Raw genomic sequence first — 25224 nt, 5'->3', positions numbered from 1 at the left:
AATCCTCATATATTTTTGTATTTTTTCCTAATAATGGCCCTACTAAATGCATATAATTACCTGTATTTAATACATCTATAAAGATGTGTTTCTCAAGCATTATCTATCCTCAGAAGCCTATCCTGCTGAAGTAAAATTGATCACTCTCTTTCCAATGGTTTCTCTCCCTTCACCTCCACCGCCATCTTACTCTAGTACTGCAGAGCTAATGACCCTTACTTAGGTTTATATCGATCCTGTCTTTAGATTGGGAGCTACGTTAGGAAGAAATTCTATGTTGCTCATCTCCCAGAGTCTTATCCAGGTGACGACATGTAGGAAGTTCTCAGTCAATGTTTGCTGAAAGAATGAAAAGGCTATGGGGACAGGAAGTAAGAGAGGCCAACTTCACTGTGGGCAAGAATCATCCATTTCAAATTAGAACCCAACTCTTTTTGATTCTAATTCCAAACTTTTAAATCACACTAAATGGACATCAATGCATTTGTCAATTTCTCATACTGATAATGAAAACCGCTTCTGTCCCTGACACCTTTTCCTCACATCCACATTTGGATTTGCATTGGGCTTTTAGGTGCCAGCCAAGGTTCCTGCTGCCCAGGAAATAATGCACATGGGCAAATGCCAGTTTTGTATAATTTAGGAGAAAGAACTGCATTTGAGGTGATTTACATAAAAATAAAATTTGTGCCCGTCTCTACTGAATAGGCTCTGGTCAGCAAAGCACAAATCAATCTGTTTGCTCCTAAATTTAAATTTCCATAAGTCATTACATAGTTCATAATCATATTGATATAACTGAATTGAATTTGCAGAGACTATTCTGTGAGAGAAGGGACTTGCAAGCTCTTTAAACTGCTGCTATTCAATAGATAAAGCCTCTCAAGTCTAACCTGTTTTACATTAAATTTGTGGCCTAATTTTTGTTTCTCTCGGAGTTCTCAATTTCTCAGATGAAGAGGTCTCAGAAGTACTCACACCTGGCACTCTGATATTGGCAGATGCAGAGAGAGGAGTTAAAGAAAAATGAGCATTTAGAGGTGATAGAAGGGAGCGTGGTAGCGAATTGGTTAATCAAGTGAACTTTGGGGTCAGATGTTCCGAGCTTTGAATATGGATTCCCACACATAATAATTATTTGTCTTTGGACAAGTTGCTGAGCCTAAGCTTCAATTCCCTGCTCTCTACTCTGTAGACAGTATTGGTATCTACCTCACATAATTGTAAGAATTAAATGTAAATACCCAAACTGGTCCCAGTTCAGTGGTAACTGCTGTGTTAGCCATTGCTTTTGTTAGAAATTTGGCTTATTAGTTCTAAAAGAAAAACACACACACACACACACACACACACACACACACACACACACACACCCACACCCACACACCCAGAGAGCAGGGTTACTTAGGAAAGATCCAGGCAAAATGATGAGCTTTTGTTTCAGCTTTTTGCCATAATAATTATTTACATTTTCCTAGTACCTTACAAATTTTAAAACTTTTAATTTAATTAGATATCTCAAAGCTATCATTGATAAAAATTAGATTATACTATTCTTCCAATTGAACAGATTGAATAGATGAGGAAACCAAGACTCCAAGAGGTTAAATGAATTCTCTGAAGTAGCTGGTCAACTGGGACCAAGACTAGAGTGTTCTAAATCTCAGACAACCTATTTATAATTGAGCTTTACACTGAAAGCCCTTTGAATAAAAAAGTGAACAAAAGTGAAAGGGTCATATTAGTCATAGAATTGTGACTCTAGTGACTGACCAAAGTGAAATTGGGAGGAATGAATTTGGGGATGTATCAAGTATGATGCAAAAAAAGGCAACAGCTGATGTAGTTTTCAGGCCCATAAGCAATTTGTTATGGGATGATATGTAATTCCTTCCTTCACTGATACTGTATTTCACTGCAAATTATTTCTTTATTAAAAATATATTTGATTCACTTGTGTTAGTTTCTTGTGTAGCGAGCATAGTGATTCAGTTATACATATGTATCTGTATTCTTTTTCATTATGTTATTGAAAGATATTGAATATAGTTCCCTGTGCTGTACAGTAGGACCTTGTTTACTTTATATATAGGAGTTTGTATATGCTATTCCCAAACTCCTAATTTATCCCTCCACCCAACCCTTTCCCCTTTGGTAACCAAAAGTTTGTTTTCCATGTCTGTGAGTCTGTTTCTATTTTGTAAGCCTGTTCATTTGTATTTTTTTAGATTTCATATATTAAGTGATATCATATGGTATTTGTCTGACTGACTTCACTTAATATGATAATCTCTAGGTCCATCCATGTTGGCAGCGAATAGCATTATCTCATTCTTTTTTATGACCGAGTAGTATTCCATTGTATAAATACACCACTACTTCTTTATCTAGTCATCTGTTAATGGACATTTAGGTGTTTTCCATGTTTTGGCTATTGTAAATAGTGTTGTTATGAACACTGGAGTGCATGTATCATTCTGAAGTATAGTTTTCTCCAGATACGTGTCCAGAAGTGAGATTGCTGGATCATATCCTGAGTCTCTTTTTAGTTTTTTAAGGAATCTCCATACTGTTTTCCATAGTGGCTACACCAGTTTACATTCCTCCCAGTGTAGGAGGGTTTCTTTTTCTCCACACCCTCTCTAGCATTTATTGTTTGTGGACTTTTTGATGATAGTCATTCTGTGCCTCATTGTAGTTTTGATTTGCATTTCTCTGATAATTAGCGATATCGAGCATCTTTTCCTGTGCCTGTTGGCCATCGGTTTGTCTTCTTTGGAGAAATGTCTGTATAGGTCTTCCCATTTTTTTTATTGGGTTGTTTTTTTTTTGTTGTTGTTTTGTTATTGAGTTGTATGAACTGTTTGTATATTCTGGAAATTAAGCCCTTGTCAGTTGCATTGTTTGCAAAAATTTTCTCCTAGTCCATAGGTTGTCCTTTTGTTTCATTTATGGTTTCCTTTGCTTTGCAAGAGCTTATAAGTTTAATTAGGTTCTATTTGTTTATTTTTGCTTTAATTTCTATTGTCTTGGGAGTCAGTGCAAAATTATCAAAGTACTACTATGTGCCAGACACTGTGTTATCACACTAAATGCTACAAGGAATTATAAAGTAAGTGACAATAGCTTATTTTTTAAGTTCTTTAATTGTGAAGATTTATGCAAAATTAAAAACTCAAAATAAGCAAAAGAGAAGTTTTGCATAGCTGAGGCAGGAACTTATGGGAGCTGTTTCAGGAAATGAGAACTTTCCTGGAATTGTGAAGTTATGAAGCCATTATGGGTACAAGTATAATATTTATACTTTTACTTATTATTAATTATTTTACTCTATAAATAAGAATACCCACAGTGTGCCAGATCCTATCCTACACTGGTCAGTTCTTAAAGCAAATTAAGAATAACTATATTTGCTAAATATTGCCAGGAAAAAATTAGCAGTATATATTTGATATGTGGAATGCTGAACCCATTCTAATATTTCAAAATGGAAAGAAAACAAAGAATAAATGTTTTGCAAGGAGCTTATAGGCAAATCTGAAGTTGTATATGTTTACTAGCAAATCAATCTAGTGGAAATAAGACCACTGAGGATATTTGAGGAAGTCCAAATTACAATATCAAAGTGGCTTTTCTCACTAAGATGAAATAGATCAAGGTCCTAGCCAAACATTGGGAAAAATGGATTAGCTAGGTCTAGCAAGTATAATTGGTAGCTAGGCAGGCTGCTAGAATGTTGGATAAGAGACACAGAAGTGGAACTTTTGAGAGATTATCCATTCAAACAACCATGGATGTTCCTCTTTCCCTGTGAGTGTTACTTGCCACTTTGATTGGATCGTGAGAACCATGAACAGGAACATATGTACCTAAGGGTTTGTGACTCTATGTGTTTTCCAATTAATAAGTCCACTGAAAGTATAATTCCCCCCTCATTTGACCTAAGACATCTATCCTGAAATGTTATATTTATAGAAATAATGTTTTTTTTTATTTTGATATTGTTCTTTCCTGTATCCCTGATAATACTATCTGTCTGGCCATGGATTTAACGCTAAACTAAGTAATGGGGAGTGGAGAATGGATGATAAGAATGAATATAACCCAGGAAGAAGCAGACAAAGGCATATAAGAACTGTTCCCCCAAATTCTGAGTGTCTTTCATACTGTGATTTTGTAAGGTGGATGGTTAAGTTCAGAGCTGTATCGTAGGTACTCTCATTTGGTTGAGCTGTATACAGGTATATATTTTCTGTTACCTGCTAAAGAGTCATGATTAAGAGAGGGAGCGCTGATGTTTGACTGCCTAAATTTGTATCTGGACTTTGCTCCTGGCTAGCTAAGTGACTTTGGGTAAATTATTTAACATCTCTGTGCCTCAAATCCTAATCTTTAAAATGAGAAATATGTAATAAGGAGAGTAAGTACCTCAGAGTTTCTTGACGATTAAGAGATAATAACTAGAATAGTTTCTAGTACATGTTAAGAACTCAGTGTTGCTAGATTAAATGATAATAATAATAACACTACATTAAGTATTGTTATTTTACACAGTGAGCCACTTTTCAACTATGACAGACTTTGTAGCTATGAATTTTGCAAGTTATTTTCCTTTGCAAGTACTGAGAAGTACCTGCACCCTTTTATCCTCTCTCTACCTCTCTATCCTCAAGTAAAATTATGAAATCCTATATAACAAAAGCCATAATATTTTGAACTTATCTCAGTAATTTCATTGCTGGAACATACCCCAAGAAAATAATCAGACATGTTAAAAGCTTTTTGCTCAAACATGTTAATTACAGGATTGGGCTATTATAAAACCATTAACATCAAATATTCAAATTCTCCAATATATAAAAAAAAAATTAAAGCACTAAAAGTGCAAATATGTACAAAGGAGTTGTATTTAAAAGGATGAATATGAAATACTTTTTTACCAATCAGCTCTATTTTTCTAAATTTCTTAAAATCCTTTATATATTATATATGCCTATGTATATGTATGTTTCTGTGGGTATCTGTCCAAAACGAAACTGCAAATGAAGTATCTAAATGAATTCAAAAAATTTGAATCTAACTTTGGACAAAATGAAGTCTTACAATGGGGGAGAAAATTTAACTTTAAACTTTAACTTAATTTAAATGCTTCAAACACTGTCGTTCAGGCTCTGATTATCTCTTGATTAGTTCAGTTTTTCCCAGAGTGCATTTCATATTATACTAGGCCTGCAGAATTTTTTGGGATCAGATAAGTTTGGCAAATGCTGCAAATTCTATTTCTTTCTTGGAGATTCTCAACACATATTAGCATAATAAAGGCTTTGCATTTTTCTGTAGTTACTCATACACATGCACTTTTACCCTTGCTGAAACCTGGGTTTCCAAACTGTATCTGACTAAGGAAACTTTAAAATATATATATATTATGGATGAATATTATGCACTCTTAACTTCCTGAATTTTACCAAGAATATAGACATTTATCAGAAACATGATGCACATACATACCATCAGCCAGTTTGCAGATCTCAGCACAACATCTCTTGGTCCTTAAGAAGGCAGAGAGGAGGGGGAAGAGCAGGCCTGGCCTAGTCCAGCTGCTGCCTGTCACACCACCCAAACCAGGCAGAGCTTTCTCAGGTCTGAAAGGTCACTCCTTGCTGGGCCACAAGTTTCAATTCTGTAAATCAGTGTTACCATTATTGAAGAACTTAACCAATTAATTTATGAACTTCAGTTTATGGGAATGCGTACAAACCTCGGGCTGTCCTAGTTCATAAATAATCAAGGTATCAGCAAGATCACATCCTCCTCCAGGGAATAAAGCAATGTCAGGGACAGGTGCCTTTGAAAAACATCTCTACCATTAGCTTTTCATCATTCTAGAAAGCCTGTGGCTTCACAGAGGAGAAGTCACTGTTCTGTGGAGCATGCTTAGGAACATGCTGTCCTGCTCTATTAAAATAGACTAGAGTAGTTCCTTTTTCCTCCTATTCCAAACCATCCCCCACAGAACTAGTGTTTTGCAAATGAGGAAACGGAGATGCAAAAATAGAAATTACTTTCCAAATACTAGTCTGCTGGAAGACAGGAAGCTGGAATTCTTTCATCTTTTACTAAATGTTAATTGCAACCCGATAGATACAAAGCACCAGGTATATAAGATGAATTGAACATGAACACTTTCATCATGGTCTCACTATGTGGTGGGGTTCAAAAAATTAAACAGTTATCTATAATGCAATAGGTTAAGTGCCACAAAAGAAGTAACCCATACGTATTCAAATTTGTTTAATACATATTTATTAAATGCCTGCTACGCACTAACGCAGCTAGATGTTGTCACAATAAAAATTAAGGTAAAGTCTGTCCTTGGAGTGTCTATGATTTAATGGGGAGGCCAATATGAATGCATTATTTCAATACAGTATGGTGATAATGATAATAGCTAATATTTTTTGAGTGCTTACTACTTATTAGGTATTATTCTAAGCACTTTGTGTATATTACTCAAACCTCATGACAAAATTTTAAGGTCAACACTGTTTTTCTCCCAACGGTGTAGATGGGGGTTAGTAAAGCAGAGAGTGATTTAAGTAAGTTGTCCAAAGTTACCTGCTAGAAGGTGGTGGAGCAGGAATTTGCAAAAGATCTGACTCTGGAGCCTACATTATTAACTCTGTACCAAACTGCCTTTAAGACTTCTTAGAATACTACTCAGGAATTTAAAAAAAAAAAAAAAAGAATGAATTTGAAACAGCATGGTTGGACTTGGAAGGTATTCTACTCAGTGAGGTCAGTCAGATGGAGAAAGACAAATACTGGATGATATCATTTAACACGTGGAATCCAAAAAAATAAACTAGTAAAACAACTAGTTAAACTAGTAAAAACTAGTTAAAAAGAGAAACAGATTCACAGATACAGAGAAGAAACTAGTGGTTATCGGTGGGGAGAGGGGTGAGAGAGACGGGTAGCAGAATAAGAGGTATGAACTACTATGAATAAAATAAATAAGCTACAAGGATATATTGTACAGTACAGGGAATGTAGCCAATAATTTATAACTATAAATGGAGTATAACCTTTTTTTAAAAAAAAGACTTAGAAAAGCTTAAACTCTGATTTAAGGCCTAACCCACATAAAAGCATTATACAACACTTAGAACTGAATGTTATTGTTTTAGACAGAGTGATAATAGTCTTAGTTACAGAGGTCAGCCCCATCTTACTTCTATTATTTAGATATTTAGCTTAATATTTTCCTCAGATCTTTAATTTCAATAAAGTATCACCATAATGACTGCATTAAAATAACCCAGGATGGGTTTAGTGGCCTTTGACTTGATAGTTCAGAGCCCTGCCATGAGCTCATACAGTGGTGTACCAGATGCATGGGTGCATGGGCGGCATATGGAGTTCTCACCCTAACACGTGATTAAATTTGCAAGATGACCCAAAATAGTCTGTCTTTCTTTTCCTGACCTTTTCTAGACAGAGGGTAATTTTAAAGGACAGTACGCAGAGCTATGGCTGATAAAAATGATGCACAGTATGAAAGCAGCCCCCAGAGGCAGCTAATTCCTTCTGGTCCCAGTTAGTGATATTTGATGGTGCTAACTTTGATGGACATGTAGTGGCCTGGAGCATGTTTTGTAAAAGTCACAAGGCTGCCAGTCTGCCAGTTAGTAGCTGAAGTGAGAAATATGAAGAAATGCAGGTTAATAAATAAATATATGCAGGAAATTGAGGCTGAGCCATGCTGCTATGGAGAGACTAGGGATTTACCTGGATGTTCCTGTTACAGTGATTTTGTCATTCATTGAATGACATACAAATTAACCATTTTATTATTTGATAGCACTATTACAATTTTAAGTAAATAATTTCAGCAGTAATGAGCTTAAAAGGCAAAAATGTTGTAAGAATTTATAATTTCTCTAAAAGCTGATAATGAAATATAATTTGGACAAAATATTTGGGGGCCCTAAATATCTGCCATGGGGGTTGTAGTAATATCAGTGGCAACATGAAAGCCAGAAGACATACTACAGCTGAAGAAGCATCAGCATTTACTTCAGCAGTATATATTTTAGAAGATAAAGCTTAAAAACATCAGTTTAATACTGGCAGTGGCAGAAGGTAACTTAGTACATCTCTCTGGGAAGCACAACTCTCAATAACCTCAGACAGTTGTTTTTCTAAAATAATTTTGCTCACCTTTTTGTTTCCAATATTCTTGTGAATATATATAAAGGGAAGTAAGAGCTGGTAACCCGTTGGTTCTATTTGCAGAAGAACTTCATAAATAGTTAAACATGATGTCAGTTTTACATCAGTTGTGTCCAAGGCTTCAAATAGAAAATTAACATATTTTTCCCCCAATCAGGACTTTTCATTTAGTTAGAGAATTAACATAAAGTTTTGGAAGTTCATAGTATTAAAAGGGAAACATCTGATATTATTTTGAATTTTTCTGTAAATTCAGTTAGTTTCTTCAGTAGTTATTTCATATAAAATTTCCTTTGAGCACCATGAACCTACTAAATTCGAAAACCTGGGGACTAGATTCCATAGTTCACTAAATCATTAAATTTAAAAACTTAAGAGATAGGAACTCATAACTGGTGTTAGTGCACAAATTATATATTAATTATCCAATCAAGCTGTCATATTTACAAAAGTATAAACTGGGGATGTCATAACTTAAAATGTTTACCTGTAAATATTAACTTCAAAATTTTAATGACAAAATTGATGTTGAACTAAAAAAAATACTTCAACTTTGTGATATAAGTACTACTGTTACCGAATCCAAACTCATTCTGCTCACGGCACGACAGGCCAATAAATTGGGAGACAAGGTGCTATTGGGGCAAGGAATAGGAACTTTAGTCTGCCATCTTCTGGGTTTGCCAGCTTTCCAGTGTCCAGGAGAACCATCTTTCCCAAGTCAGAATTCAGGCTCCTTTTATTCTAAAAAGGGGAGTGGGTGTGGTTGGTTGTTGCAAACTTCTTGGTGTAGGAATTCTTTGTTTTTGGAATCCTTTGTTCTTGCAGCTGTCCACGTGGGTCAGATCATGGTGTCCCTGTAAAACCTCCAACAAGACAAACCTTATTTTCTATCCTGCAAATTGTTGTCTTTATATTGATATCTTTAAAGGTCAGAGCCTTGAGGATAGTGTATCCTGTATATTTCGAGCTGGAGGCAACATCCTTTACAAAATGTGCAGAACCAGCAAGACTAAGCCCAGGAAACAGAGCACAGGGTTAAAGTCAAAGGAACAGATCTAATATGGAGTCAGATTTGTTCTTTTTTATTACCATATCTTTTTACTGTTCTTTAACAATAAATTAAAAAATACTTTTTAAAATTAGAGATCTTAATTTTGTTTGTATTTTGAACAAAATCAGTTGGGGATCTTTAATCAAAATATTAAATGAGTAAAGACTCAAAAGCTTCTGTTTAAACTTTCGGTGAATTGCATTTATTGAAGACAAAATTTGCAGAGGGAAAAACATGAAGTTGATCTGTATGAAAACAAAGGAGGGACTGAAAAATCTGAATTAGTTGCTGAACAATTATAAATCAACAATTATAATTTGTTCATGTTGAAGTTTGGAATATATAAACTTAAGGGGAAGGTTTTTTTTTTTTTAATTGGATGTCCTATTTTAATTGTCTATGTTATACTCTTGCCCAGAATGGAAGAAATTTCATAACCTTTAAAAATAATTATAAACAAAGAATACTTATATGATAATGTTTTTCTTATAAATATGATAGTACAAAAAGTTTTTAAGTCAAGGCAAAGAGACAATAAGCTGTGAATATGTTTGAGTAAATGTATTTATACATTTCAATTGGCAAAATTTTAAAACTAGAACATCTTAGAATTTTCTTTCAGTTGACAATGTAACTCAGCACTCACAGAAAGAACCTTTCTCAATGAAAATGGTTACATTCATATTATATAAATGTATAATATTAAGTAAATAATATATTAATAATTAAATATAAATTTTAATGTAAGTTGAAAGATTATAATTATAAAATGCAGTGTTAAAGAAAATACAGGAAAATTTATGACAAAATTTCAATTAAGAAGACTGTCTTATTAAAAAGCACATTATTTTATCCTGGAAAAATATCTATTGCAGAGTATTAAAAACACATATGATTAAGTATATGAATATATACCAAAATAATTATTTTATGCTATCAATATTATTTTAGATATGTATTTTAAACTCCTTTATGTTGCTTATTTTGCTATATGAATTATTTTTATTTTTTAGAAAAATTTAGTTGTGAAAACAGTCTATAAATCAAATATGAAATTTTACCACACTTCTTACTTAAAAAATATCTTAGTTTGGGAGATAGATTATAGGGTTATACTAGATGTAGGAAACAGACAATGTTTAGGAATTGAGGCAAAGATGTTAGCATAGTCTGGGGATATTTTGTGATAGCTTCCTGGAAATTTAAATTGAAAATTTCACACTTTCTGAAAATTTGGGAATTTTTTTCCTGAGGCTAAAATATGTTTTGTTTTGTTTTTCTTTCACCGACATCTCATAGAAATCTTTCTCATTTCTTACTAAACATTTGTTGTTGTGCTCAATTTAGATAGTCTGGGCTAGACTCATTTTGCTATAAACCTAGAATTATTATTTCATATGGAATCTTTTAATCTTATTTAGGATTTGTTCTGTCTTGTTGATATAAATCAAAGGGGCGGGGAGAAAATAATATTATATTTCAGACAATAACACACCCATTACTGTAATATGCCCTTGCATAAGAATGAAATTTGGATATATTGTTTTTGGGAACTGGTTCCTGCTCTGGCTCAATCCTGTTTTCAAATGCTTGGAGTCATTTAGTTAGTACTCCTCTAACTTGGGGTTAGGTTAGGAAGGATTTTTGAGACGCTGACAAGCAAAGAGCATGAAGCGGGAAGGCATGGGTACTTCCTGGAATCCCCTGTACTCTCCTAACCCTTTTTCCCTGGTGACCCTGACAAGTGCTAAATCCTTGGGAGATCTGTGGAAAAGTGTCATTTTGGTGAGGAATCAAGGCTCAGCACATTTAAGGTGGGTAATTTGGAGATAGTATGTGTCAATCTAGAGACTGACATATGGCAATAACAAATTATTACAATATACTCTTTGAAGTGCTTTATAATCTACACAGCATAATTAGTTAATAACCCTATTAATTTGGAAAATAACTTTCATGACATATCTTCTACCTAGACCAATGTCTATAGTGTAATACTTACCATTTTTCAGTAAGTTATCAAATGCTGCAATTATCAGATAAATATTCATATTTTCAGAAAAGTCTAGTATATTTGTTAGGTTGACTTTGAATCTAGATGCCTATATATAATTAATGCTCTTCCTATAAGCTAAGGTGGGCATTAGATATAAAAATCAATCTTTACATGTTTTCACCAAAATATAGCTATTTTTAGCTCAAAAATAATTCTGTCAGTCAACAGGTTTTGGTTTTTTTTTCCATGATATCAAATAACCAGCTTGATTTTTTTCCCCCACTGAATTGAATAAATTGAATTAATATAAATTTGAATACATTGGAGTGGTTTTTAATCACAACCTTATTTTGTCAATAGATGTTCTTGCTTTAAAAAGTTTCAGTAAATGAGACCATATGATTTGGATCCAAATACAAAGGTAACTGATTTATGGATAAAATGGAATTATCTGATTTAAATGGATGTGTGGATATAATTAAAACGTTACATTAGTACATTTACATAGCTGCAGAGTTCTTGCATCAATATTTTTAACCTCAAGGTTGTAAGTAATTATGTATAATTGGTTTAGTGTCTATTAAAATAATTAGATTACAGTGATGCAATTTTGAATGTGTATGTGTGTTTTGGAATTAATTTTTAGCAATTATCTTCCTCATAGATTCTATCAGCATTGTAATTTGAATTTTTCTTCCAGAAAGTTAATACCACAGGTTTGAGAACTCTTGTTTGAATTGCTGTTTGATGGAGAACACCACATTCTGTAGCTAACACAGAGCTGATAAACTCTCATTCAAATATACTTTATAAACATCAAATATCAAAGTATAATTGTCCTATTGAATTATTATCTTGTACACATAAAACTAATATAATACGGTATGTCAGTTATATCTCAGTAAGAAATAAAGGAGGATGCAGGTACTTTTGGGAGCAATAGAAATATTCTATATCATGATACCACTGTATACATTTGTCAAAACTCATTGAATTATACACTTAAAATCAGTTAATTTTATTGTACATGCATTGTAACTCTGTAAAATTGACAAAAAATAAAGATAAAACCTTTTAGGCATTCAAAAATCAAAGAATAAAAATTAATGACAATTTTTAAGAAGTATAATCATCTTTCTCTTCAAAGCTGATATAATGATTGTTCTAACTGGCTATTTACATATTGATAAGATAAATTACTCCTGCTTTTGTGCCCCAACTTTTTTTGTACAGTCTTTTGTCATGGAAACTTCAACAACTTTATTTCATTTTTAATTTTACATGCCAGTTTTCCACTAGGAGTCTCCAACAGCCTTTTAGCGTGGTTTATCTCAGTATGTCTAACCTTAGCACACTTAATGGACACATTTTATATATATTATATATATATATATGTAATATACTAATATATATAATACTAAAGAAAGATTGTATTTCCTTCTTGATTACAAATATTTCTCTGTTATCTAATTTTTTCATGTTGCCTAATTTCCTTCTTGTTGAATTCGTTTCTTTCTTTTCCATTTCCTTCCTTCATATTGTATTTGACTATCAGCCTTTTGCTAAGTACTGTATGGAGGACTTTCAGAAGTATGTCTAATATTTGGGAATTTGTAACTTGAGCTGAAGGCAGAAAAAATCTGTTGTTGCTTTTCAATAGAAAAAAGTTGATTGCCTAAGTTCCTACTTTTATCAGATTAAATTTGCCCTATAAAGGCTCAAGGTAAGACAGATACCAAGATTCCTAACTCAAAAACTCTTATTAGCCATATATGTACATATACACACACACATACATATGTATAATGTCAAATTTAATTACATATCCCTATATACATACGTTGTTCTCCATTAGCTATCACTACTTTTCTACTTATCCTCACTTTTCAATGCTCCTTAAAATCTCTTCACCACCACAGGTTGACTACTTTCATAATTTCCTCTATAATTTTTTGGTTTGCTTATTATATTTTTAGTCCCATTTGCAACTTTGGTTGGTTCAATATAGGAAAACAGTTTTTAAAAAAACGATCTGTCCTGTCCCTCAAATTTAAGATGTGTCTTAGTTTCATCTCTGCTTCTTACCTGTTTTTGTAAAAGACACTAATTCTCTAGGTGTCTTATTATTGTTCATATGCTCAGAATGATAACACTGTCCAACTCACCCTGAAGTTGTGAAGATTAAATCAGGCAGTGGATTGGGCGGTGCTGGCTGAACCATCTGACTTCAAACATGCCTCTGACTGTGTGATGTTGCCTCGTTTATATATCTTTTTACATGGTAAGCCTGTTTTAATGTTACTATGGTAAAACTACCTTCGATTCAGCAAATATATTCCCTGGTCCTCTACTCTGTGCCAGGTGCTATTTTAGGTGTTAGGATATGGTAGTGAACAAACAGAGAAGTTTGCTTCTGTTAAAAAACAAAGTTTGACGGAGTAAGTTTTAAAGATCACATTGGCATTAGTCAGGGATTCATAAGTCAGGCAGCATCCAATCTAGCAGATAGAATGCAATTCAGAAGAGCTGTACATGGCAAAACATTTTATAGGTAGAAGACAGCATGAACAAGAAAGCAATAATAGGCAAAATCAGACTGGTTATTGTAAGATGACTTACCTTACAGTGAGTGGCAGGGGCTTACCAGGCAGATGACCTAACAGGCAGTTGATCAGGCAATTCCTGATAGACTGGTTTAAGATTCCAATTCTGGGACAGCTGAAATTGTATCAGTATCAGTTGAGTGACGTGGGTTTTAGCATACACAAATCCATTTTGGGTCTGTTGTCTTTAACACTTACCTTGGAGCCACAAAGTAGAGGTGGACAAACAACAGTGAATATGTAGCAGAATAAAGAAAAATAATATCATGTACTGACAGGTGCTATGAGGTCAGTGCAACAGGGTGATGTGATAGAGGGACTAGAAGGAAGCAGTTAAACTAGACTACTCCCCTTAGATATTGATCACGTAGTGTAACCTAAAGTTAACCTATAGATAATTTTTGTTTGTCAACTAAATCTTTCCCTTTCTCTTATTAAAATTGAATTAGGCGAAGTGTAAGTTTTTTTTTTTTTTTTGGTTATTGTTTATTGTTACTTCTTATGCAGGATTAGGGAAGTGCACTGAAAAAATTCTTTAAAATTAGGTAGTCCTGGTCCTAGTTCTGATACATTCCTATTCAAATTCTCAAATGTCTTATTTACACATTAGGGAAGACTTTAACTGGCAAAATGCCTAGCATGAAACAAATATTTGATGAAGGTTTGTTTCCTTCATTTTATATCCTTATATTTCATGGGCCCCTAAAATTTTTTATCCCTTAGCTTTCATGGGTCTCTAACATCCTAGGATAATATAGTACTTCCCATATCTAATACATGAATCTATTCTCAAATCTTAAATTTACTTCAGTTCCAAAACCATGCTCATTCATGGCCAATCTCTGTTTTAATATGTCCACTGATAAATCAAAGAAAACCCATTACTTATAATTCCTATTCAGTGGACCACTGAGTCTTCGTGGAGACTGAGAATAGAAGAGGCAGCATATGGATAGGAATTATCATTAATTGAAGTAGAAGAGATTATTAATATATATTATTAAAATATACACTATTATGAATATCAAACTATTATATAATTATAAAAATACTCACTGGATTTTGTATTATTTTTCCCAATTCCTTATATAATATTTTCCACTATTTAAACAGACAGGTGTTTCTGATGGGGTTAATGACAAAACATAAGTGAGAAGCTAAGGAGAAAAGAAGCTCATTTCTTTGTGAAGATCTATTGTTTTAGTAATGGCTGTATTTGAAAACCCTGACAGCCAGTTCCTTTATTCAAGAACATTTATTCCCATATGTTCTTGTGTCCCACAGCATAAAAATTACCTATTGGAAGACTTATTGCTTCAGGCAATAATGAGACCATAAATCTGTTAGCCTCCGTTAAGGTCCCCGGAAATACACAAGAACTTCTGGGACTATTGTTTCCCTGGAAAGTGTAAAATCATCACTTTTGTTGATACTCATTTAAATCAGACTAAGTTTCTCCACTTGGGGCAGAATTGCTTTGATAGAAACTAAATCATGAAGTCTCTAATCCACAGCAGTTGGAGACACTTTGATTGAATAAAGCAATTATGTTCCAGTAAATAAGATTTCTTGACAAAGAGCATCCAAAATACCTATTAGATGGAGTTTGCATATGGAGATCACTTGCATTCTAGGCAAGCAATGATGCTCTGAAATTTGATTTCTAACTGGCAAGCCTCTAGAAGTGATTATGTGGAAGAGATAACAGTGGTGGTGCACATTGTCTGCTTACTGTTTAAGTTCTATAGTAGAGGACAGCTATTTTCTATGTATTAAAATGGGGAAATTTACAACTCCACATTGCAGGAATAGAAACATGGGGAATCAAACTGATTTATAAAGTTGCATCATATTGGAAACAGTATTTGACTTAGAATTAGCAAAACTGGGTTCAAATTAGCTTTCTAACCCATATTAACTATGGAAACCCCAGGCCTGCTTGTGCCTGTTTTCTCATCTATAAAAAAAAAAGTAACAGCCACCTTTTATCCAGTGGAAGAGTTGCCAGATCATTGATCATTGGTTCTGTTGTATTAAGACATTGAAACCAGTATTTAGGCTCAAGGAAACCGAAGGATACTTCTTCCTCTGGATAGGACTAGATAGTTCTTAGCCTATATTTATTACAATTTTGAATCTGCTTTTAATTTTCTATCCTTCTGAGTGTTGCTTCACCAATAGTTGTTTGGAAAGTTACAAAAATGCTCAAAGTCCCCCTCAAGTCTTATTTTAGATAGATTCATTTAATTTTAAAGATATTGTTATTAGTTACAACAGAGATAAAAGTGGTGATAAATGAAGAAAATAATATGAAAGAGTTTATAAAGTCAAAAGAAAATTGACATTTATTGAGCATCTACCATATTTGTACTTCCTTTTATTCGTTACAGTAATTTTGTGAGGTGGTGTTGGAAAAACAGAGGACTAAAATTAGATGACTTGTCTTAAGGTAAGACATACACAGTGGAAAGACAGGCTTTGAATTCAAGTTTTTCTGAAGGTGAAGACCATGCCTATTATATTATGCCATGTTGCCCAGTGGGAATGGCAATTTCATGATATTTTAAAAATTATAATATTTACTGTTTATACTCCTTTTATTAATCCAGATGACTTTTTTGATATTCTTTTATTCCCCAAAGTAGAGTCAACTAGATGGATAGTCTCTTCTCTAGATCTAAATGAACCATTCCTTCATTATTCCTACTCCCAAGCCTGTGGTTCATCAGAATGGTGCAATGTAAAATACTGGAGTTAAGACAGACCTCAGTTGGACTTCTGGTTCTGGCACTTAATAATTGTGAATTTTGGGGTCCCTTGGCTGAATCAATCAGGTATGCAGTTTTCTTATATATAAACTTCTGATGGTACTTAGCTTGCATGAGTTTTTACCAATATTAAAGGAGATAATACACATAAATTGTCTAGCCTGCACATATATGTAAAAATGCATTAGTAATTATGGGAACATGCTGAAATGGGGACACACCCAGGTGTGAGAACATGCTTGTGTTTAATTTTAGCATTAAAAAATGGTCGGATTTGAATTCCTTCCTCCTGCAATAGAGTCACTTGGTTGTGCAAGAATTTTTGATGGCTCCATGAGTTTTCTTTGACTCATTGACAAGATGATCATTGCTGTATCCTGGTCATTTATACTATGGAGCATGCATTTGATGTGTGTTATTTCAGTCTTGCGCTGGAGATTGAAGCTTGAATTTTGAAACTTTAAAAACGTCTTCCTTAGATACACATCAGTTACTTACAAAAACAATTCCTGATAAGCTTTCATTCTTCCTCAGAACTTTATGTATGATGAAAGCCTCCAGAATTAAGTTAAAGTTTGATTCTTTGGATCATGAGGCCTCTTGAAGTTGACAAGATTGGGACAAGGTCTATTTTAGTTTCATCCAGTAGTTCAGATTCTGTATATAGGAATCATGGTCCACACAGTTTATAAAAACCATACAATTGATTTTAGCAGAGAGAATTTAACATAGGTAATTGGATAAACAAATGTGGAAAACTGAAAAGGCAAAAATGGAACACTGACTAGGGAAAATGAGGTCTCTCCAAGCCCCAGTTTCCTCACTGTTTAAAAGAAACTACTGATAACTACTGTGTGCTCAAGGGGAGGGTTGCCAGGTTATTGCTCATTGTTTCCCAGAGTATTTAGTCTCTGAAACCAGTGCTTACGCTCAGGGGAGTCAACACATGAATACTTCTTACTTTGTCCAGGTCATAAAAACTCAGCCTATAGCCATTACCTTTTTGAATCCACTTCCACTTTTCCATTTTTTTTTTTTAATTGAAGTGGTCAGTTACAATGTGTCAATTTCTTGTGTATAGCAGTGTCCCAGTCATGCATATACATACATACATTCCTTTTCATATACTTTTTCATTAAATATTATTACAATATATTGAACATAGTTCCCTGTGCTATACAGAAGAAACTTTAAAAAAAAAAACAAACCTATTCTTATATATAGTGGCTAACATTTGTAAATCTTAAATTCTCAAATTTATCCCTTCCCACCCCCTTTCCCCAGTAACCATGAGATTGTTTACTATGTCTGCAAGTCTGTTTGTTTTATAGATGCGTTTTTAGATTCCACATATGAGGGATATATGATATTTTTCTTTCTCTTTCTGGCTTACCTCACTTAGAATGACTATCTCCAGGTTCATCAATGTTGCTACAAATGGCATTATTTTATTCTTTTTTATGGTTGAGTAGTATTCCATTGTGTGAATATGCCACAGCTTCTTTATCCAGTCAGCTACTGATGGACATTTAAGCTGCTTCCATGTCTTGGTTATTGTAAACAGTGCTGCTATGAACATTGGGGTGCCTGTATCTTTTTGAATTAGAGTTCTCTCTTGATATATACCCAGGAGTGGGATTGCTGGATCATATGGTAAGTCTATTGTTAGTTTTTTGAGGAATGTCCATACTGTGTTCCATAATGGTTTCTCCAAACTGAATTCCCATCAGCAGTATAGGAGGGTTCCCTTTTCTGCTTATCAGCATTTATTGTTCATTGACTTTTGAATGATGGCCATTCTGACTGGTGTGAAGTGATACCTTATTGGAGTTTTGATTTGCATTTCTCTGATAATTAGTGATATTGAGCATTGTCTCATGTGCCTATTGGCCATTTGTATATCTTCACTGGAAATTGCTTGTTTCGATCTTCTGCCCATTTTTGGATTGGGGTTTTTTTTGTTGTTAAGTTGTATGAGCTATTTATATATTCTGGAAATTAAGCCTTTGGTCAGTTGCATCATTTGCAAATATTTTCTTCCATTCCATAGGTTGTCATTTTGTTTTGATTATGGTTTCCTTTGCTGTGCAAAAGCTTATATATTAAATTAGGTCCTGTTTGTTTATTTTTGCTCTTATTTCCATTGCTTGGGTAGACTGCCCTAGGAGGACATTGCTAAGATTTATGTCAGAGAATGTTTTGCCTGTTTTCTTTTAAGAGATTTATTGTGTCTTGTCTGATATTTAAGTCTTTAAGCCATTTTAAATTTGTTTTTTCTGTATGGAGTGAGGGAGTGTTCTAAATTCATTAATTTACATGCTGCTATCCAGTTTTCCCACCAGCGCTTGCTGAAGAGACTGTCTTTTCTCCATTGTATATTCTTGCCTCCTTTGTTGAAGATTAATTGACCATGAGTCTGTGGATTTATTTCTTGGCTCTCTATTCTGTTCCATTAATCCATATGTCTGTTTTTATGCCAATACATGCTGTTTTGATTACTGTAGCTCTGTAGTATTGTCTGAAGACTGGGAGGGTTATTCCTCCAGCTTCAATACTGCTTTGGCAATTCTGGGTCTTTTGTGACTCCATATAAATTTTAGGATTGTTTGTTCTAGTTCTGTGAAAAATATCCTGTGTAATTTAATAGGGATTGTACTTACCCATTTTTCTAAATGCCTTTTCATAGAGATGGCAGAGACGTAATATTAATGAGGGAACTACCAACTCTAAGGCCTGTGAAACAATGGGAAAATCTGAGGACTACTGGGACCCAAAAGCTTATGACATATTTCTGAGGAGGGAGTGCTTCCTAGTTGTTGGTCTTTGGGGATTTCAAAAATGCCTGCTTACCCTCTATGGAAGTATTTGTGAAAAGTCTTGTGTTATATTTAGAACAAGAGCATATTTATATTTAAACAAGAGCAAAAGTTAAGGTACATGTGGAAAATTTCACAAAGGAGAAAGAACTTCAGGTAGGAAAACTTACAAACAAGCGTGGACAAGTGAAAGGATAAATGACAGCAAAACCATGGTACTGGGAGCAAGCATGACATGATGGGGATGGGAAAAAGAGATGGAGGTGAGTGGAATGAGGTTGAGTAAACTGTGTATGAATGAGGGAAGGGTTGGAAACCCCCATACATTTCACATCCAGTAATCTATGGACTAATAAGAGCAATCAAAGAGGGAAGATGCTTGTTCTAGATAACTTACATGGCTTATTTTTACTGGATTTATGGAACTTAACTAATTAGTTTGGTTCAAGTGGACACAGGAGACTGTCTTACTGGGCTGTACAAAAGACTAGATTTGCCATTCTCTGGGAAACACCTGTGGTGTGGCACAGGGAATTCAAAGTTTAGGGGATTTCCAATTTTGCTTTGTCTTTTATCTATGTCACCAAGGACAGAAATATAAAGTTTCATAATTTACTAATCTCCTTTTGGCTAGGAAATAACCGATTATGACTTTGAGTTGGAAAAAATCCAAGCAAAAATTTCATTGAAAGGACTGCACAGAGGAAATTTTTATGTCCTAGAGGTAAATTTCAATTATTTAATAATCGGACTAAATGGTAATTCCTCACCCCAGCTCCCTGACCAACGAGAGGCTGGGTGGTCTAAAAGCAGCTTCGTGTGTTATAGGGCTTTCTCACGTGTTGGTTTATCAGGGTCAGTGCCCTCAGGGTAGAATCTTAGAAGCTTAAGGAGCTCTATGGCTTAAAAAGGACACACTCCTGTGCAACCTTTGTTTAATGAATCCTTTTTAAAGATAATATATCTACTGAGCAGTATTAGCATTGCTCATATACATAATAAATTTAAATATCTAAATCAAAATCCCTTAAACATTTAGATATTAAACATAAAATTACCCTATCTCAAAATACTTCAGTAGTCATAAATCTAGCATATCAGATTATTTTAAATGCTCCAAATCTCTTACATACACAAAATATTATAATTATTAGAAAATTATTAGAGTACCTACTTCATAACATCAATCCCATGACTTTGTCTCATTATTATCTCTATACTAATATGATTTTATATATTCCTGGTGTTGTGGTTTTATTCATTTATGTCCAGTAATTTTATCAATCCAAAAATCAAGCAGTATAAACTAGCTGATGTTGCAAATTCTGTTTCATTAATCTATTCATTCCTTATTCTGTCAAGGGATCTTCTAAGTAGACTGAACCCTGAGTTAGTATTCATTGGACTGAGCCTCTTCTCAAATGAAAATCTACTTGTTAAACAAGTGCTACTTTCCAAGACTATGCCTTAAGAGTGTGATGGTGACCCAGCTTTGCCTCCATGTCACTGATATAGAGCATTCCACTTTAGGTCACAATTTACTTGACTATGCTCTTTTATCTTAGTAGGGATATCCAGAAGTTTCATACCTCAGGAGATTAGGGACTGAGTTTATACAGACATTCTCCATTAAGGTTATGCAGAAAACTATCATTTTGTTACAGGGTGTTGGAGTCTATATGACTTCTACACTGTTTTTGAAATCACCCTTTTTTGTTAAAACATAGAGAACAATTTTTTTTGATATTGAGCTGTATGAGCTATTTATATATTTTGGAAATTAATCCCTTGACAGTTACATCATTTGCAAATATTTTCTCCTATTCTGTAGGTTGTCTTTTCATTTTGCTTATGGTTCCTTGGCTGTGCAAAAAGGTTTTAACTTTAATTAAGTCCCATGTGTTAATTTTTTACTTTATTTGCATTACTCTAGAAAAAAATGCTGCTAAAAACTCTAGGAGTTTTTATAGTATCTGGTTTTACATTTAAGTCTTTAATCGATTTGAGTTTATTTTTTGTATATGGTCTTAGAGACTATTCTAATTTCATTAGTTTATGTGTAGCTGTCTAGTTTTCCCAGCAACACTTATTGAAAAGACTGTCTTTTCTCCTCTGTATGTTCTTGCCTCCATGTTGTAGATTAATTGATGATATAATAAGTGTATGGGTTTATTTCTGGGCTCTCTATACTGTTCTACTGATCTGTGTGTCTGTTTTTGTGCCAGTATCATATTGATTTGACTACTACAAAGCTACAGTAAAGTCTGAAGGCGGGGTTACAAACCCAGTCAAAATTGGGCAGAACTAAACAGACATTTTTTCAAAGAAGACTTACAGATGGTCAACCAGTACATGAAAGATGTTCAACACTGCTAATTATTAGAATGCAAATCACAACTACAATGAGAAATTACCTCATACCCATCAGCATGGCCTTCATCAAAAAGTCTACGAACAATAAATGCTGGAGAGGGTGTGGAGAAAAGGCAACCCTTCTACACTGTTGGTGGGAATGCAAATTGGTGCAGCCACTATGGAAGACAGTATGGATGGTCCTTAAAAACTAAAAAGAGACTTACCATATGATCCAGCAATCCCACTCCTGGGCATATATCCAGAGAAAACTAATTTGAAAAGATTACATTCATTCCCCAGTATTCCCAGCAGCACTATTTACAATAGCCAGAACATGGAAGCAACCTTCTACACTGGAATATTACTTGGCCATAAAAAAGAATGAAATGCCATTTGCAGCAATATGGTTGGTTATCATGCTATATGAAGTAAGTTAGATAGAGAAAGACATACCATATGATATCACTTATATGTGGAATCTAAAAAACTGATACAAAGAAACTTACCAAAAATAGACTCACAGACATTGAAAACAAACTTACAGTTACCAAAGGGGAAAGAGACAAATTAGCAGTTTCAGATGGACAGATACTGGCTATTATATATAAAATAAACAACAAGGTCCTACTGTATAGCACAGGGAACAATATTCAATATCTTGTAATAACCTATAATGGAAAAGAATCTGAAAAAGAATCTGAATTACTTTTACACCTGTAAATTAACTGTACTTCAATGGGAAAAAACAAAATAGAAAAAAATTATACTGTTAATTTAAATTATTACATTTAATTAAGTGAAATCAGTATTTACCTAACCATTAACATTAATCACTTATGGTGTAATAACTTGCTCTGTTTTTGTACTAAATTTTATATTCTAAATTTTAAATTTTACATATTTAGTAAAATTAGTCTTGTGTTCACATATTTGAATCAATTTTATTATAATTACATAAATTATTACAACTTATCTATTGGAAACCATATTTAGCTAATAAATTCTTTGCCTTTTAAGATACCACTCAAAATTTTTAAACCATCTTTGATTTCTGGCAACAAGCAATTACAAGCTAATCTTGTTTTTTCCTCCCCCTATTTCAATGGATGAGATCATCTCCAGAAAGTCTCAGTTCCTTCAAATGAAAAATATTTTTGAAGACCAACTTCAAGATACTATGAAAACTTGCCATATTATTCTGCAGGAAGAATTTTATGACTAAAATTCTCATGCTGCCAGACATTGAGTGATCTAGAAAATACTGATCATTAAGGTCATAAGTTCATACTGATTTTCCAGTTTACCCACAAAATTAGTATTATTTTTCAAAAACTTATTCTGACATGAATATATACTTCAACATGCCTAGGTGAAAATTCAGCATGCTCTCTCACTTACCTTCTAGGCTCAGAATGCTGCTTTTGCCAGCACACTATGAACAAAGCCATCATACTGGGACTGATTCCCAGTCACCAAGCTCATAATTCTAATATTAAAAAAAATCAAGGTTAAGAGGACATATGGATGGGCACTTTCCCCTGCAGACAGACATAAGAACGGAAGCCAAATCAAAACCAGAAGTCTGTTTGGTGAGTATGGAATCAAAATTAGCAGAGGTATCAAGGGTCAGAAGACATATTGAGTCAGTAGGCAAAAGAACTGATAAATACTTGATGTCAATAATGAGAAATTTGCAACAAAAAAAGTAGAAGTATAACTCAAAAAGGAAGACAAACAGATGGACAGGAAAGCACGAATGTAATTCAACAATTCTACAGCCTGGCCCCAATACAAGAAATACCCTTATCTCAGCACTTAGGCAAAACATCCTTAAATGAGTCTGCAATATTGGTTGCATGATCAAGAAGAAATATTCTGGTTATAGGATACATGTGAATGATATCTTTCAGGATCTTGGAATTCATCACATTTGACTGAAAACATGCCACTGATCTTTAGAAGTCCACAGAAAGTAAAAACAGGCATGCTCTAGACAAGTTTCATTTGCTACAAAGTACCATCAGATGCATGAGGTTATAACAACAGTAAAATTGAAATATAGGGGATAATTAGAAGGTATGAAGGTTGCTAACCTGTGAACAAGAAAGTAGATAGCTCAGTTTAACATCATTTTTACTTATTTATTCAATCATTAATTAAACTAATTATCACTTTTCATTTGTTTTGTTGAGATTTGTTAACTTGTATAAATAAGGCATGGAGCAGTTCTTTAATGAGCTCACAAGCTAGGAAGGATGAATAATTGAATGATGAATGTTCCATTATAATTTGAATAGATGTATGTTTGTACGAGGTAGGATAGAGGCATAAAGAAGAAATCAGTAAAACTGGTTAAAAAGAGAAGGTTTCACAGAACAGTGAATATTTGAATTGTATCTAGAAGGAAAATTAGGAGTTAGCCAATATGGCAAAAAGGAAAGGAACTCCAGGGCTAGAAACAAACTATGGCACAGTTGAGTGTACGTAAGTCGTGATACAGATGAGTTGTTCTGTGAATATAAAGGGATGAGAGGGAGAGGAAGCTGAAAAGGAAGGCAGGAATGAGGCTTCGGAGGCTCAGCAAAGTATACTAATGATCAAGAGGTAAAAGAAAAAGTATTCGAATTTCTAAGCTTTCTAGTAATATAGACAGTAGAGCTGAGACATCAATCCTAAATATTTACACAATGTTCACCTCATAGTTGACAGAGTACTTTGACATCAGTTAAGTTTCTAATAAAACTCCATGACTTGGGGGAAGATAGATAACTGTTTCCCCTGTTAGATGAAGTTGATTGTTGCTCAGGTATTTAACTTCCTGTGGTGAGAGGGTGACCCCTGAAAACTGTTCAGATCGTCTAACAGTAGATCCTAGTACTGCCACTGCTTTATTACTGGCATATCCACCAACACCCTTTGTGTGCTCTCAAGTGTTCAGAAGCAATTATTTTAGAGTAACTTACAATTTGCTGGTTTGTATGTGAACTTTACTCTTCCTGCTCCCCACTGTCTTAAACTAACCATCCATTTGTAACGTTCCAGGATTTTCTCTCCGACTTGTCCTTCTGCATGTGCAGCACTTACTGTCTGTTCGAGTCACCTGTAACTCAAACAAGTAATTGTTTATCATTTAAGTGTTCATATGACAGCTTTGAGACAGTTCAGGTATAGTTTAGAAATGGACCTTGGGTGAGCTTCATTTCATCCATGCTCAAGATAACTCAAGAATCTGCCAAGCATGTATTTTTGTCTGCTTAGTTACTTAAACTTTCTAACTTAGCTGACACAGCAGGCACATTGACTATCCTAAACAGCTGGGAGCAGCAAGGAATCTGAGCGAGTGGATCTGAGCTTCTCATACTTGACTGAATACTTACTCTCAGTAAACCATATCAGT

The 25224-nt window shown here is 34.0% G+C and overlaps 1 long non-coding RNA gene across 1 annotated transcript in view; it reads left to right on the top strand.

Moving 5' to 3' along the window:
• Nucleotides 1-16774, top strand: part of LOC135322596 (uncharacterized) — a 182739-nt gene extending 165965 nt beyond the window's left edge. Inside the window, exons 2-3 of the long non-coding RNA XR_010383252.1 lie at nt 13428-13566; nt 16531-16774. This is a non-coding gene — a long non-coding RNA (uncharacterized LOC135322596). The remainder of the gene's footprint in view (nt 1-13427; nt 13567-16530) is intronic.
• The last annotated feature ends 8450 nt before the right edge of the window (nt 16775-25224 follow it).

The sequence above is a fragment of the Camelus dromedarius genome, chromosome 12 (genome assembly GCF_036321535.1).
Source record: "Camelus dromedarius isolate mCamDro1 chromosome 12, mCamDro1.pat, whole genome shotgun sequence".
In the NCBI taxonomy this organism is placed as follows: domain Eukaryota; kingdom Metazoa; phylum Chordata; class Mammalia; order Artiodactyla; family Camelidae; genus Camelus; species Camelus dromedarius.
Note: the sequence above shows the minus strand (reverse complement) of the source record. Positions and strands in the feature narration are given on the sequence as shown.